Below are 17,568 nucleotides of genomic sequence, written 5' to 3' on the forward strand. Positions count from 1 at the left end.
TTGGGGGAGAAGACAATGATGAAGTCACCAGACAAACTCTCATTTCAAAATTTTAGCTGGAAATCTGTTTTTAGGAGTCCAGCTTATTTCTCAAGGTCAAATCCAGCTGTTCATGATGTTAAATCCCCTAAAACACAACAGCATCAGAAATTCAGTAGAGAAATTATCCAGCCTTGTTGGCAGGACAGGACATAGCTATAGTGTCAGCTTTGAGCAAATTAGTTGGTTACCAACTAATACCAAGATTTCTGAAAAAGAGGAAAGGAAAACCTGTTCACAGCTGACTCTTCCTGACGCTATCCGACTCCTTCTGCCCCTTTCCCATCCTGAAGAAAGAGATTTGCCTCTATTGCTGAATGAGTTTCTGAGCATCCTTTTCTGTCTTCATCACCAGCACAGTGTGCTGTGAGCCTGCAGCTGGCGAGGCAGCTCTGATCTGGCAGCAGCACATTTATGTCGTGCAGCATCCTGACAGAGGAGACCGATCCTAGCCTGGAGAGAAATGTAGGGTATAGGAACACACTCATATTTCCATATGTCTGCTGAAAGCAAGACTTTTTTTGTTTCATTCTTGTGTGAAATCATCACATTCATAAGCATGAAAATGAGATATCAATATGTTTATAATTTTTAACTCTCTTCAAGGTATTAGGCAATGTCTAGACACACAAAAAAAAAATGCAGCGCAGACCCCCTCTTTTACTGTGGCTACTTCTGAATGCTCAGTAATAGCTTTAACAACATGTAAGATCTAATAGCTGTTTTAAGGGCAGCATTATTAAACTTCCACTAGCTGATGGCAAGTAAAGTTGTCCTACTGCAGCTTCTAAAGGCATTCTCTTCCAAATAAATTTTAGTGATTTTCACTCAGCAAGTTTAAAATTAGACACATAAATATATTTTTACAAATGCCATGTGTTTAGATCTGTAGGAGAGTTAAAAAAGAAGAGCAGCTGAGTGAAGCAATTATAAAGGATCTTCTAAACTGAGAGAGGGTGAAGAGATGGGATGATTAAAAGGCATTTGAAATGTAATATTAGAGGGGAAATATATCTAAATCTTTCTCTATATATATGTGCATATATGTATAGATATATAGATATAGATATGGATTTAGATAAAGATGATATATAGACAGATATAGATGGCTCACATATTAATTATGCACATAAACCAATGTTGGAAAGACAAAGCCTGAACTGAAAATCAGTCTCTGATAAATAAATATTTTCTACTGGTGTTAGGATCTTAAGAAATTTGGGGTTCAAAGGTGATGTTGAATAAGGGAGTGAATCCAATATATACTCAGCACATATTGGCTTAGATGTTACCAATGTGTAACTGGTGATGAGGCCATTGAAAAAATTCTTGATTTCCTGTTAATCCTTTGAGGAAAGGAAAAATCTTTAACAGAACAAGAGCATTATGAAATTAGTCAGGCTTGTTTTCATACAAGGAGAAGGGTGCTTCCATCTGCACACTTAAACATTTGTGTCCATGGCACAGTGACTCCAGATCTCATGGTTTTGCATTAAACCCAAAGTAATGTAACAGACTTAATAAAAAATAAAAAAATAAAAAAAAAAATAAATAAATAAAAAAAGACAAATAAAGGAGGCATTTTTGACTTCTCTTTCTGCAAATTTCAGTACCTGATGGAGCATCTGATGTATGTACATGAGTGAATGGTATGTCAGAGAATGAACAAATGCCCCATCCAAAATTAAAAATATTTGTTCTTTTTTTCCAAAAGCATCAAGATTTTTGGAGGAGTCTGGGATCAGGGTCTCCTTAAGGCCATCTCTGCTTTCCTGTAGCAGAGCCCAGAGGCTGCTGTAGCCCTACCCAGCCCTGTTCTCTGAGGAATTGTGCATCAGCTGGGAGATGACAAACAGGCCCAAGTACACTTTGATTTGTCTCAATATAAAGAATGAGAAATTTTCTGGCTGTCTATAATGTCTTCATAAAGAAAAGAACATGGACAATTTTTGTTTGTAGATCTGACCATGATAAATAAATACTCTGGAGGAGGACAGAAGCAGAAGACATATGCCACTGAGGTTTAGACAAGACAGACTGCACAGTGTTCATTGTAATACCACAAGATAGCTGTATATATATTTACTTTAAAAAACACATTAAATAATAAATAACACACTAATTAATTAGCAATAGAATAATGAAGCGTGCATAGCCTTCACCTTATTCAATACCACTTTTGCTTTGTGTTTGCTGATATTTGCAAAGATTTTGGACAAAACTGGTAAAACATAGAATCATCTACAAGTGGTTTTGAAAATGCATTTGATTCACATACCATTGACCACAGAAAAATTTCATAGAGACAGAAAATCTCATAGGTTAGGGGTGGCATTGGTCTTCATCATTTCTTCAAACTAAAGATGCTCTGAAACCTTTACTTATGTTCATTATTTTTTCCCTAGAAATGGTCCCCTCGAGCAATTATATTACTTTAGCCTTTCCTGAGCACAATGTTATATGTAGCCATGTATAATGCAGCACTGTTTGCCTGACCTCTCCCAGTCTGCTTCTGTTGCATTTTTATTGGAAAGCTTCCAAAAATCGTTGCTAAAAACTGTGCACAACGAGATCAAGAGAACACTCAAGCTTTGTTGGACTGCTGGTTGGGAGGCATGGTTGAACTGCATTCCCTGTATAAAAACATGTTAAATATGAAACTCAGTAAAACAGAATTCACAATGACAGTATGCAGTCACTCAGCTGAAATCTCAGAGGTTACAAAAATCACAGGAGCAGAGAAGTTGCCAATGCCCCAAGTACAAAAGAAAGCCCAGAGTGTTGTCAATGAGAAATTCATGGTTCATATTTTTCTGAAGAACATTAAAGACAGAAAGATAGAAAGATGATAGAAACATAAAAAGTGTTCACGGACAAGCATATCAAAGAAATAAAAGTCAATGTTTTAGGAAAATAGGAAAAATTAGAATTGATTACTTAAATGTATGCTGTGGAGCTTGATGGATAATTCAGTCAAATGCTAGAGAACAAGATATTAAAATAAAGGTTGGGCTAGAATTATTGAATTTTGTAATCAAGTTCTTCTTTCTTTAAACTCAATCTGTTATTAAAAATAATAACATGATGGGTTATTAATCAATACTCTGAAAATATCCACTCTGAAAATATTCAGATTTACCATTCCATGGACAGTCACCACAGTTCTCAGGAATCCTTGACGAATTGCAAAGTATCCCTCGGAAAAGGAGAGAGAGAGGATTCTCTGATCTAATTCAGCTGTCTAAAAGTTAAGCACCTATTCTAGTCTTGTTCAGGATCAGAGGTCCCTCAGTATAGGCTTCCTAAAAAAGGCTGACAGGAATCTAAGATTATCCATGTAAATAATTATCCGGAGCTACTCATGAAGATGATATGGTTAATTTAGCCAGGACAGTTAACTTAAATATATCCAGAATCAAGGAACAGATGAAACCCAGCTGAATATTTGACCTCTCTGTCTCTACTGAGTCACTGAATGCAGGGTGTCCTCATCTTTCATCAGAGTGCAATAAATAGGGTACTTCAGAGGCCAGAGCTGCAATTTTACCATTATCTATTGTAATCTACTAGCTCACAGAATCAGTTCCTGTTTTCTCATATAATCACAATTCAAATATAAATACAGGATTGATTCCTCACCAGGGGTAGAGTTTCCTAATATGATAAGACAAAGAAACAGACCCATCACTTTCTTGAGAGCTTAGAAAAGGAAGAAGCAAGCTATAGAATTTTGTACATTTCACATTGAAACAACAATGGAAAAAAGTTGGAAATCTGTCCAAAAGACCAATATAGTAGTCTAGACAGGAAATATTTAGGGCATGAACGACTATTTTGGCCCTTGATAAATTAAAAAGTCTGAATTGTTGCTTTACTAAGTTTATTTAATGTGAATGATTTGGCAACTCTACCAGTAAGAGTAGCAACATTTAGCCGAATGTGAAATTGCAGATTCTTAAAGATGAAACATGAATTAGGTGTGAAGAAATGGGTTTGAGAAACTGTCTCTGACATTGCTGGAGCCAGGATTTCCCCTGTGAGTGGAAGCAATACCACATTCTTACAGAAGCATTATACATCTGCTTACACTCATTTTACGCAGGTGTGAACTGATTAGCACTGGATTCATAAGCATTTTCTAGGAAAAAATGTACACTCAGCATTGCAAAATTGCTTTGTAAATTTGGATTCATCTTGTTAAGAAATAAATTGTTGTTTCAGTACTCTAAAATAAATTTCTTTGAAGCAGTTTTCTAGCTGAGTTTCTAAGAAGTTTGAGATGCTATTAAAAGCAAGAAGTTGAAACAAAACATTTGTTCTTCACAAAACAGAATGTCTTAACATATTTTAAATTAATCTTTCATTCTTTTGCTTTGTTAGAAATCTCAAACCACCTGGGTTTTTTCCAGAAGAAAAAGTTTATAGAGTTTGAAATTGACTATGAACCTCCTAAAGATTTTTTTTTTTTTCTTTTTACAAGAGTTATACCAGATATAAAGTATCAGGAATATCTGTCTTATAATGAGGCCTAAAATTTCCTTAATTTTTTTCTCTATTTTTATTTTATGAACTAAATGAAGTTACAGCTAGAAATATATAGATGTTTTTTCTATACTTGGAACTGGAACAGAATGCGCAGAAAGTACCAAAAGAAACTTTTGAAAGTAGTTTGACTTAATATCATGAGCCCTATTATATATTATATTATATATTATTATATATATTATATATTATATATTATATTATATTATTATATATTACTTATTTAGCATGCAATGTATCCTATAGACGCAAAATACATTTTCTGAGGGAAGGTCACAGTGAAAGCAGTTTCTAAATAGAGGTTTTGTAGTTAAAGATTAATTGGATGTTGGACAGAAAGTTCTAAGAAAACACTCCTGTGCATGTACATACATATGTGCAAGTAGCAGCCCTGCAACAGCTACTGAAAGACCTTGCTTGACTAAAGGCCAGGCAGTGGTTCTGTTTTTCAAGGTGGCAGATGTGGAAGTGTGGCTCTGCTGAGCTGTCCCCCAGCTAAGCCCTCCCCAGCACAGGGTACCTGTGAGACAGTCACATCAGACAGGATGGGAGGGTTCTCAGCATCTCCCACCCTTAAGCCCGGTACTTGCTATAAATAGTGGAGTATTTTCTCTTGAAACCACGGCAAATAAAAGCAGCTCCATATTCATTGATACTCGATCTCTGCAGTAAAAGCAGCAGCAATTGGATCTCAGTCTGCTGTGAGTGTGTGATCGAGTTCCAGTTGTGGCATGTGAGCTCTGCCAGAGCCCAACATATGGTGCTGGGGCTGCTTTTGTGAAGCTGCAGGAGAACAGATGATACTTGATCTAATCCTGAGTCTGCCAGGACAAAATTACCCTATCAAAATATTTTGAACAAATCTGAAGCAGGACTATGAACTTGCACCAGTTCTGCACTTGGTGGTGTGTGGCCTCAGCTCTTTCAGTTGATTACTGGAAGCTGCAAAACCATCTTTCTTTGGGGGGCTATTTAATTATTTGGAAAAGCAGATTCTCTGATGCCGAGTTTCATGTGTAAAAACACAGACTATGATGTTTCCATTGTAGAACTGGAAAAGAAGAGAATTCTCTTGATCTAGCTAAGCTACATTTTCATACAAGAAAAAAATCAAATGAGGACTTGCCACTAGATATATACCTAAAATGAAATATTCAGATTTGAAACCTAGGCCTCATTTATTAAATGACATGACTTTCAGAACTGTATCAGATCTCCCAGAGATTAGGGAGGAATTTAGATTTGTCCCTGGGTCTATCTCCTTGTAGAGAGTTTAGGGAAAATAATCAAATAAGTATTTTCTTCTTTGCCTGCTGGTTATTCCTTTTGCTTTTATGCTTCAGTAAGGACCACAGAATGAGAATGTGGAAGCGTGCAACTACACCTGCAGCCCTTGGATACAATCTCCTCACCTGGGATTTCCAGATCAAAGCGAAATTCTGCTTTCTATTGTCTGACACATCAAACACATTGAACTTAAGTTCAATTTCAAAACATTTCAATCAGTGCACAATAGAGAATGGGAAATCATGTTGGATTTCAGATCTGGCATTTCTGAGAAACTCAGGGACAGATCACACCCGGGTAGAACAGGAAATTAGGGTAAGTGAAATATCTTCAGAACACGTCTATTTTAACAACAGTCCAAGTAATTAATTATTTTTTTATTATTATTTTCTAAACATAGCTACTAATTTCCTTCATTCCATTATTTTGGTATTTGACTGTTTTATAAGAAAACCCTTTTTATGAGACGGAAATGTCTGTACAATCTGTTTCTGAAGGGGACATAGCTGCCAAACCCAGGTTCTGTTAGCTGCTACTCATTTGTTTCCAATTTTTCCTCTTCTCCATCTTGTTTATTTAAATACTTTAATGAGCTTGATTTTAGGATCTACATATTTCCATGTGTGGGTGCAAGACAGAATTACTTCTCAGGTCATGCACTAAAGAGTCTGGACCACTGAGTACGGTGGTTAATGTCTCTGAAATCTAATCCCACTTTTGTTCTGTCAAGTCTTGCATGGCTGACAGCAACTCAGCAGTGACAAAAGGTCAACGTGGAAGTCAAAGACTTAATTCTAAGTCTCATTTGTCTGGAAGCCATGGAAGTCTTATTTCTTTCCCAATATTTAAACATGAGAAGACCTCTCAACGAAAACTGCTTTACAAAATGTCCATATTCATTCCCCTGTAAAAATACAGTTCTGGATTAAAACTGAAATAAATAAAAAGGCTCACAAGATAAGTTAAAATTGACAGCCAAAATTTTTTGTCACTGTGAGCAGACACACTGCCTTCTAGGATAATGCTCAATGGAATTAGGTCAGTGCTCAGTTGTCTGTCCATGGTTTGAGGTAAAGTCCTTGGCTCTGGGTAATGTACACATTGTACTGCACTACTGGTGGCCTCTGTGCTTATTTCGCCCTAGAGAAATAAACTTGTTGTATCTTGCCTGTTCTGAACTGCATTGACAGGAAATTACAGCACTCTTAGTTGTTGGATCCATTTTGTCAGTGAGTGTCTTTTGAAGTGAAGTGGAAGCTTCTTTCATTGCCATCTTTTTTTGCCCTTTTGCTTGAGGAAAAAATTGTAAGGCCAGAAAAATCTGAAAAACAATATCCTGGGAGAGCTATGTGGAAGTAACAGATGTAAGAGACCCATAAATGTGCATAGAATTCACCCCCCTCCCATGAAACCAAGGGCAATATTAGCAATTTCAGGAGCAAACCTGAAACTAGACGATGTCCTGGCTTGCAGCAGAGGGTATGCAGGGAGTTTTGGTAGGGTTTGGACTTTGTTCTTTAATCCTGATGATTTGTATAAATTCTGTGGAGATCCACAGAGTTGAGGAGATACAAAAAGGGAGGCACATGTTCCTTCTGATGATTGCCCTGGAAGCTGTGTACACACCCAAGGACAAGCACTGCACAGTGGTTGTTCCTGTTAGGTCTTTCATAACAGGTTTATTTTCTCTGCAGTATATGGAAGTTGGTTTAATTCCCAAGATCTCTTACAAAAGGCTTTGTCTGTGCACTCAGGCTTTTGGCAGAACAATGTACTTCTAACTAACTGGAAATAAACAAATAGATAAAATAAATGTCTTTGCATTTTCCTCTTACCCACAGAATAATTATTCCACAGAATACTCAGAAAAAATACATCCTTTCCCATTTTGTTTTCATTTCTATTTCTTTCACACTATATTTTGAACCATGACGAAGACAAATAATAGAATTTTGCAAAGTGTAACTGCTGCACTAGAATCAGGATAATGTCATGGTGCATTTCAGTCATTTGTTCAGAAAAAATATTAATGTTTTCCCCCTCTTCTTCTGAATGTTTAATTTGAAAATTAATTTATTTAATTATTATAAATGGTCCTGTTAAATAAAGAACATCAGTATGGTCCAAACAAATCATCATGGTATTACAGCTTCTTAATTAGAACAAATCACTGGTCTCAATTAAAAATGAATGTGAGTACCAAGAATCAAACAAGCTTTTATTCCTCACTCATCTTTGCATTTAGGAACACATCTGGTCTAGTTTAAATGAATTTTCAGTGCTATAAAGGGTGGAATCTTGTCACTAAAGCCTTCAAGTTCCCAGCTTGTCTTTTTATATCTGGCTCTGCCAAGCAGTGGTCCAGTAATGAATTTCTTGGGAGAAGGGTCCTACAGAGATGCTGTTAAGGGAATAATCTGCAAGGGCAGATAGGCACAGGGTGGGCACCAAGGCCTTGCCAAAACAAGAACATGCTGTGTCTACTGCTTTACTGTGCAATGAGAGACCCTGAGGCTCCTACCCCTGTGCAGAGGCAAGAGCTGGACTCCTCAATCCTGATGGGTCCCTTCCAACTCATATTCCTTGATTCTGCCATCGATTCCACAATTCTCTCCCACAGCTTGCTACATTGGGCCTCAGGTGCTACAAGACCACATACAAAGCAATTTCCTTTCAGTTTACTGGAGCTCCTTATGGATTGTCAGGAGCACACCTGAAGAAATAAGGATTTAATTATTTTTTTTAATAGAGGACTGAGGCATAAGACCAGAAGGAAAATTAAGCCTCAGAAAGACTCTTGTAACAGATAAGAGTTTAAGGTGGTGAAGAGATACAACACTGCTGTATCAATAGGGATTTTCAGGCATCTGACAGGTGTGGACAATTAAGTATTTTCTGGAAAGAGGAAGACTAATCTGCAGTGAAGAAAACACGTGAAAACAACATGACATGAAGTGAGATGTTTTCTAAGGAGAATAAGATAATTGCTCTATTACCAGATACACTTATACCTCCTATAAAAAAGAAAGAATGTCAAAAACAGAGGTGATAGAGGCAGAGGTGTTCTAGAACCTAGATTTTAGAATGAATAGCAACACAGAGTGAGGGTGCATTTGCAGGAGAAACAAAAAGTTGAAACAAAAAGAATAAACCAAAGTCAGATAGTGAAAGCTGATTAAATGTAAAATAAAGACAAAAAATCCAAATCAAACCTGCAACTTTTTTGGATGGGAAACTATCTGACACAAGGCTTGTGTGTAGGAATAGCAAGGCTTGAAAGTGAGGACAGAGAGATAAATAGAGAAATATGTTCTTACATAGATAGAGAGACAAGTTAGCAGATGGAAGGCCTCTGTTCTTTTATTTTCAATCACTAGCAATACTGTTTCAATGGAGAGCTTGTGGAGTCACTTTTTTCCGTGGGAAACTATATGCATGTGAAATGGAACAGATTAATTTAGATAAAAAGACATGCAAGATGTTTATTTAACTAAAATAGATGAAATGTGTCATTTTATTCCTTCTGCTAGCACTGAAACATATGGACTTTCCTGAATAAAACTCCCCTTGGGGTAATCAAGGTCAGCTATAAGTCCTCATATAAATACACAAGTGTTTACCACAAATCATTTCCCTCAAATATTTCAGACTAAATGACTCTTCCACTGGAAACATCCATTCATCTACTCCTAGCTTGGTCTTAAACTTTAGTAGTGAAGACTTTATGGATGAAAGCAAGACTTGATTAGCAAAATAAGGAAGAAGTACTATTTCTATATAATATTCTAGTAACTAGGAAAAAAAAAATCTCTATAATATAAACAACAGGCAGGAAATACGTAAGACCACACACATGAATAAAATTAACAGGATAGTTCTTAATACTATACATAATATATTGTTCTTCTAGGCCACAGAGTTTGATCATTTGACCTTTATAGGTGGCTCTAATCATCCAAAATAGCCAGGACTGACTACCTAGAGACCTTAGTGCAACCAAGGAGGGAGGGTGAAAGCAAAGCTATGTAAAGAATGCTGGTCCTGAAATGCTGCATTACTCATTCAGGGTTTGCATGTGCTCCTGCAGCCAAACTTAAATTGAGAGTCAAAGTTTAAGGCTCTATCCACTTAGCATGAAGATTGCATTGTGTCTTTCAATGTTTCATTATTTTTTATGAACAGGTGAAAATTTGGAAGCCATCAGGTACTGAGGAAGAAAAGTACTCAAATGCAGAATGAAAACTTAAAAAATTAAGGAAGTGACTTACATTTTTCTATATATGAAATTCCAGTGAAAAATAAACTTTAAAAACTGTATTGTAACTAAAGAAAATGCCATGTATCTACTGCATCTATAATTGTTATATTGATGATCAAAGTTTCTCTTTCCCAGAGGACAAGGAGGCTTTTAGGAAGCTTTGAAAAGTACAGGACATTCAGTGGGCCTCATTTTACTCAGCAAAAGTTATGTATATATCTACAGCTTTATTTACATTTCATTGCAGAGCTGTCTAAAATTTCCAAATACTTAGTGACAAAGCAATAAAATGGTATGCACTACCTTCTTTATCCAGATAATTTCTATCAGTACTTTTTAGGTAATTGAGGATAATCTATATCAAATTTTATGACATTTTTTTTTTCCTTGTAGGCTGACATAAACTGGAGTTTATAATTTGATCCAGAGTTGGAAAATGTAAGCTCTGCTGAAATCTTTAATTAATTAATTATTTTCTTACTGGAATGCCTGGATCTTATAAATAAATAAATAAATTAATAAATCTCCTTTTAAATTATAGACTCAATCTCTACCATCAATAGGTTTATGTACCTTACACACTCAGTGAGCTCATGGTCCAAAAAGGAACCAATTGCTTTCTGTGCTTTGCTTCTCAACCTGGAGGCTGGAAAGGCCACACTCTGATCTCTTACTAAACTCTCAGTTAAAAATGGATGAGCTCTGGGCCAGAGCTTTCAGGTCTGAGGTCCTTGTAACACAAAAGGGCTGAGTAGGCAGTTGTATTTGGATGATGTAGTGTGTGCAGCCAAGCCTCCTCCATCTCCCCAAAGTCAGGCTCTGGAAACCTTTTGTAGCAGCTGATCTTAATCTGAAACACTTTCATATTCTGTGGCATTACATGGGAATGTAATACTCAGAGATACCAAGCCCCACATTCACCTTTACAGGCTCTGCATGCTGCAGCACAGAGATTACCCTGGCAAACACCTGAAATACAGGCAGAAAACCGTAGGATAGACATGCCTGAAGGCAGTACCTCACACCCTAACACTGAAGTTAGACCAGGCTGTACTAAATGAGAGATGGCAGGAAAGTCCATGCACTGGCCTGGAAACTGCAGGAGTTTCTTTGCCCTCTGTCCAACCTCCATACTGTTCTTTTTCCTGGTAAGTAATGATACCTTCTTTAACAAATGCCACAGTCTATTGCCAAAACACCAAGCAGATCAATAGACTGTAACTTTCTGAATCTTGCACAGATGTGCTCTCAGCCTTTTGCAGTACATTGCTTGAATTGCAACACAGATAATAATCAGCTGTTAAACATTCATAAACACCATATGAAAATAATATAGAGTATGAGGCATTTTTAATAATAGACATAATATAAAACAGAACAAAATCAAAATGCAACTGTAGAGATATGTTGTTTTTCCCATTCAGTACAGAGGTACTTCTGAAGCTTTCAGAATGCCAACCACCCTAAAATGAACCACCACCAGCAGCAAACTAAGCATCAGTGGTTTAGAGGGTTGCTTTGATCCCATCAGTCTCAGTTATTTTGCTGTCCTAAGATTATCCCTCATCCTGAGCTTCATTTGAAGCAATTGGTTGAGGCTTATTGATTTCTTGATATAAATTCTTTAACTGCTGATCCCAGCATATCAGTTTTCAGAGCCACTTAGATAAAACTCACACATTGTACTGAACTGTGGGTTGAGTCCAGGCTTTGCTTTGGAGCTGTGGCTCAGAGTCAGGGTTGCCATGTATGTGGTGAACCACAAAGCTGAGCTGTGTTACTCTTGCCTTCTTTTTAGTGTGTGGTTGCACAGTGCAGGTCACATTGGGGTTGGTCTGTGTGAGGAAGACTGGCAGTATGCAAAGGATGAAAAAATCCATCTTCACCCACGGTATAGGGTTCATTCTGAAACCATTCCTAGGCATAACAGAGTCTAATCCAAAGGAGTATGGATATTATCAAGTAAAAAAGAAAGAGCATTTAAGAAGCAGTTAGAATCCTAAAATCCAGTGCTTTACAATCCCTGCTGCCAGTCATTCTGGTTGAGTTATGGGGACTCTTAGCCTTAGCATAAGGGGTGAGGATCCCAGAGTAGTGGTACAGCACAGCTCTCCTGCTGCCCTCACAGCCCTGGAGCTCAGATTGCCTGTGAGGCAGCAGCTGGGTCTCATGCACTGACCATTCCAGCCTTTCCTCAGAACTCCTGGAGGTACAGCTCTCCTTTATGGCAAGGTTAATCACTTTTCTGTCACTCATGTGTTACATAAGTTCTTGGTATAACAAGCTCCCAGCCTTATGAATAGAATCCCAGTGTCTCTGAGGTTGGAAAAGACCTGTAGGGTCAAGTTCAACACTTAACCCAGCACTGACAAGTCTGACACCAGACCATGTCACTAAGCACTCCATCTAGAGGGTTTTTGAACACTTCAGGAAGGGTGGATCCACCATTTCCCTGAGTGACAATGCCTGACCACCCTTCCAGTGAAGAAATTTTTCCTGATATTCAATCTACACCACCTTGGAGCAACTTGAGGCCTTTTCCTCATTTCTCACAACGAGATATGTGAGGTCAGGAAGTAAAATGGGGATGCAGCTCCCCCAGCAAAGCCTGTGCCAAAGTCAGGCTCTGTGTTCCGTTCCTGTATGCGTACTGCTCCCAGCTGTATCCATCAAGAGTCAAATCACAAGTGTTGCCCAAATTCTGCCTTTTGACTGTGAAAGTAGATAACTGTGAAGGATACATGTTGTGCCTGAGCTGCTCCCAAAAGTCAGAAGTGATCTGTCCTCTGGTGGCTGCACAGAGTAGGGGGCACAGCTTTGGAGTGATGCCAGCGTGCCCCAGGCATCACTGGCAGCGCTGCAGGGGAAGCTGGGCAGTGGGAAACAGCAGCCCATGAAGGCACACCCAGAGGCTGACAGTAAGTATTTGGAAGCACAGCTCATAGGGACAGCCCACAGTTTTGTGGCTGAAGTGTGGGGGGAGAAAAGTTTCCTTGAAGCGAAATCTCATTCTGGAAAGCTGGGAACTCTCTAGGGAAGTCACAACTGTTTTGAGGAAACAAGCAGGAAAAAGAAAAAAAAAAAAAAAAGAGACTGTCAATAAAGAATTATGGAGTAAGAAAAAAACATATTATCAGTAGTGAAGAAATCCTTATGAAAGGTCATTCATTAAAGAGAGAGGAAAGAACCTAGATCAGAATCATGATCTTAACAAGATTCAGTCCAGGGTGGTACTTCTTAATGGAAAACTTCTGACAGATCACAAGGGGAAACAGCCTGAAAACTCAGCTTTCCAAAAGCCTTCATGTGATTTTGATTTCAGAGTATGCAAAGTGCTGAACCCAAATGTCAGGACATCTGCTCAGTAAAATCTATGAAAATAAATGTTTTCAATCTCCACTCATCTCTCAGATGAAATGTGTTTCTTCATAGTTTATAACATTTCTGCTAATTTCTTCACCTCTATTCTCATATATTCATGTTACAGTCCGAGAAAAAAGTTTCTCTTACTAGTAGTGTTAATTATTCACCAGATAATTGCAGCTTTTCCACCATCTCATATCCAGGCCAGCAGTATAATGAAACAATGTCTACTGTTAACTTACACACAACATACTTTACATTTCTGTGACAAAATTAGATATTTCCTTAAATGACACACAGCATAAAAATATCTGCTGACTAGTGACCAGGCAGTTAAATTTTCATTCTATATTCCAGATCCAAAAGTGATGAAATGAAGTAGGCTTTCACATTAATTTCAGCATTCAGCTTGTGTCTGAGCCCAGTCATAGGCATCTGTACACATTATGTGCTGATGTTTTTGATGCTTTAAATGAAATCTGCATATGCCAAAGTTTGTAACAAAATTGTAAGGCGTGTTGCCTGTATGTCCTAGCTGTATGTAGAAGTTATTTGATGCATCTTTTATCAGCAACTTTCTCATGGGGTCAACAGTTTCTATTACATAGCATGGTTGTGGTTGTGACTTTAATGAAAGAAACCCAGCATGAATATTCACCTTTAGTATCTTCTGATGAGTTAACACTGAGTAATTGCAGCAGTCCTGGGGCAGATCTGAGACTTCTGCTGGCAGATGGTTTTGCTCTGCAGACCCCTGGCACTGGTACAGACCCTCTCCTCTGTCCCTGCCACTACACCCCAGCTTTAGTTACTTTGGGACCAGATACCTACAGAAATGACAAATAAAAAAGGTGTGATTTAACAAGAGGAGCAACCTCTCTGTGTCTATGGAGCCAAGAGATGGATATTATTTGACTATTTCCAGCAGTGTAAATCAGTGATATGCCACTGGGTGAGTGGGGAAAGTGGGAATATAGGAAGCAGCAGAAGAATCCAACTCAGTGCATCTGTGGCTGTGTTTGTGTAGCAGTGAACGACTACAGCCTATAAGAGACCGTAAATTTTCTGAGACAATCTAATTAAGGCCAAGACTGCATGATGAAGTCCATGAAAAAACAAAACAAAACAAAACAACTCACACACTTCCTCTCAACCCTCCCTTAACTCCCCCAAAATGGGGGAGGGGAAAGGGAATGAGAAAGAACTGAGTGCTGTGACTGATCCTGAGCAATATCTTTCCAGAAGTGCAAAAGCAGCTTTTAAGGCAGGCATTGTCATCTTTTTGGAAAAATTGCAAGAGTATGTGTGCCTTGCAGTCAGATACACAGAACACCTTGATAGGAAGGAGTACTCCCAGGACTTGCTTCATACCTCAGGGAATTACTGTAAAATAAAGAAAAATGGCACTTTTGACACAGGGTGCTTGCAAACACCCATCAGAAATTGCACAGTAGCAGTGATGGGATGGTGTAGCTCAGACAGATTTTTTTTGTGCAGTTTCAGTTCATGGTCTTTATATGTTGTCAACTTATTTTCCTAAGTATAATGATATATTTTTGCTAAAAATTTCAAACAGAAAAATAAAGAAAACACAAGGCTGTATTTATCAGATTTCTTGCATAAACCACAATCAAAATGTTTGGCCAATTTTATTCTAAGCCATCAACATATAAGAAAGCATCTGTTTACCAGCTGGCTTGGTAGCTGCCCAAACTAATCAGAATGACCTCAGCTGGAACAGGCTGACCTCCATCAAGTTGAAGAATCGATTTCTCCCGTGCATACATATTCAGCAGTGGTTTTGAACTACAGCCTAGAAACTAATCTTCTGCCTTCTGCACCATATTAGTTCCATACATTATTTAGGAATGTTGCTACTTTTCTTACTTTCTAAATCTACATTTTTAGGCATAAGATAAATGTTTAATTTTTTTATTAGGAAAGTCATGTTCCTATAATATGCTCTTCTTTGAAGGAGGAAAAAATAACATCTAACTTTATCCTTTAGTTACTATTGCCACAGTATAGAGATCTTTTAACTATGGTAGTAAATGGGATACTAGGCAAGGTAGAGAGAAGCTTTCACAGCATCTGCCTTGGGATTTATAACAGTAGTGTTTTGTTCTGTCAAACTGTTCTTTGAGTAGGAGGAGAGGTTCACATTCCAGGTGAGTGTTATTTCCTCCTTGACACAGAAAAGAATGGAAATAAAAATAGGACAGTGTTCACCTTTGTGTTAACATATAAATCCTTACTTTCTTACACGGTGATAATTAATGGGAAAACAGTGACTGGTGAATTTAGAGTTTTAAATATGTCTAAGACTCTAACATCAGCTCCTATTCAGGCACATTTTGTACAGTGGCTGCTCCTAAATGCTGATCCAATTACTCACAGTTGTGAAAACTTTTAAAGACAAGTTAGCACAGAGTTCTTTATCCTGTAAACACTGACCAAATTTATTACTAGGTTCTGGGGGCTGATACAGTTAAGAGTAACCTCATACCTCCCCTCTCTCTCACCACTGCATGTTTGATTGAATGTTTTGCAATGGTAAATGACTTCAAAACTTACAGAGCCACAATTTCCATCCATCCATATGAAATATACATGAAGTTAGAAAATTTCAGATTTGCCTTCCAGTTCCTTTAAACACTTGTCCCAGTGGAAAAAAAAAAGAAATTGCAAACCTGATTGCAAAAAACAACAACAAAAAAAAAAAACCTGCAGTAGAATATTTTCAAGCCAGTTTAGACAGGCAACTCTTATTAAACTAAAGTAAAGGACAGAAGAGGTTCAGATTCTGCTTGTTTCAGTAATCACCATCATGTGCTTACATTGCTTCTATAAGTAAGGCTGTCATACACAAGCCACTTGGGTTTGAGTTTGAGGTATAGCTTTTGTTTTGGGTTTTTTTGTTGCTTTTTGCTGGGATTTGTTTGTTTGTTTTTGCGTGGGGAATTTTTTATGTGTGAGGGTTATTTTATTTTTATTTTGAGCTTTGCAGTTTTGGTGTTTTTTTTCATGGAAGAGTTGAACGAAAGAGGGAAGGAAAAGCACAAAGGAAGGAAGAAGAGAGAATGAATAGAAAAACAAGGGAAGGGAGGGAAGAAGAGAGAAAGATAAGGATAGAAAGGGAAGGAAAAATGTCTTTCAAGGGATATGTCTTGTTTCAAGCAATGCCTACTTTTATTAACTGGAAACATACTGCAATAGTTAAAAGGATCCTGCAACAATGGAGATTCGAAAAAGATAACTAGCTCAAAATGCTGAAAATGAAAACCAGAAGAAAGTTCAGTATTAAAACCTTTGTTGGCTTTAGCTGGACATGAAGTGATCTCTTACATTTGTTCTTTCAGCTAATCCTGACTCCCCAAAGATTCAGTAGGCTTTGCTGGATAGAGGTTCAGCCACCCTGTGACTTAATGCTGAATCCTGCTATATGTAGTCATGGTTAGAAAATCTCCACTGGTGGAAATTGCTTCTAAACAAGGGCAACTCCTTTTTTATTTATTGTTTGAATCTAATCATATGGTTTCCTGCCTTGCACATCTGGTCTTAGATAGATCTGGAAATGTTAGCTTTTTACATTGTTAACCCCACCCTGTAGTGTTGTAAGGACTTGAGCCAAATCCCAGACAGCGGCTTTTCTACTGACTACGGTGGAACTGGACCAGTTCCCCCCTGAATTGCTGCCTCCAGTGAATTGGAGGTTAAGAAGAAAAGATTTGAGGAAAAATAAAATCTATGCTTTCTTGTCCTGGTAAGAAACCAGGCATCTTTAATCAAAGTACTTAGCATTACTTTTGTGTCACAGAAGTCTTCATTTGTCCTTTGGTGTTCATTAAGTTATCTCTGTCTCCTGAGGCTCTCAGCTGCTGCTAAAATATTACTAACTTAGGATAAAAACAACAGACTTGATGTTTTTACTATGTGTCATTCTATGTTTGACTTCTATGTCTAATACACAGATTCATCTTACCAATGTATTCCCCCTTTAAAGGACTCCTCAACTCCATCATAGTTGAGTAAAATGAGCTTATAGAAGGCAAAAAAAAAAAAAAAAAAAAATCATGTTT

Source organism: Cyanistes caeruleus, chromosome 4, assembly GCF_971803275.1.
Source record: "Cyanistes caeruleus chromosome 4, bCyaCae1.hap1.1, whole genome shotgun sequence".
In the NCBI taxonomy this organism is placed as follows: domain Eukaryota; kingdom Metazoa; phylum Chordata; class Aves; order Passeriformes; family Paridae; genus Cyanistes; species Cyanistes caeruleus.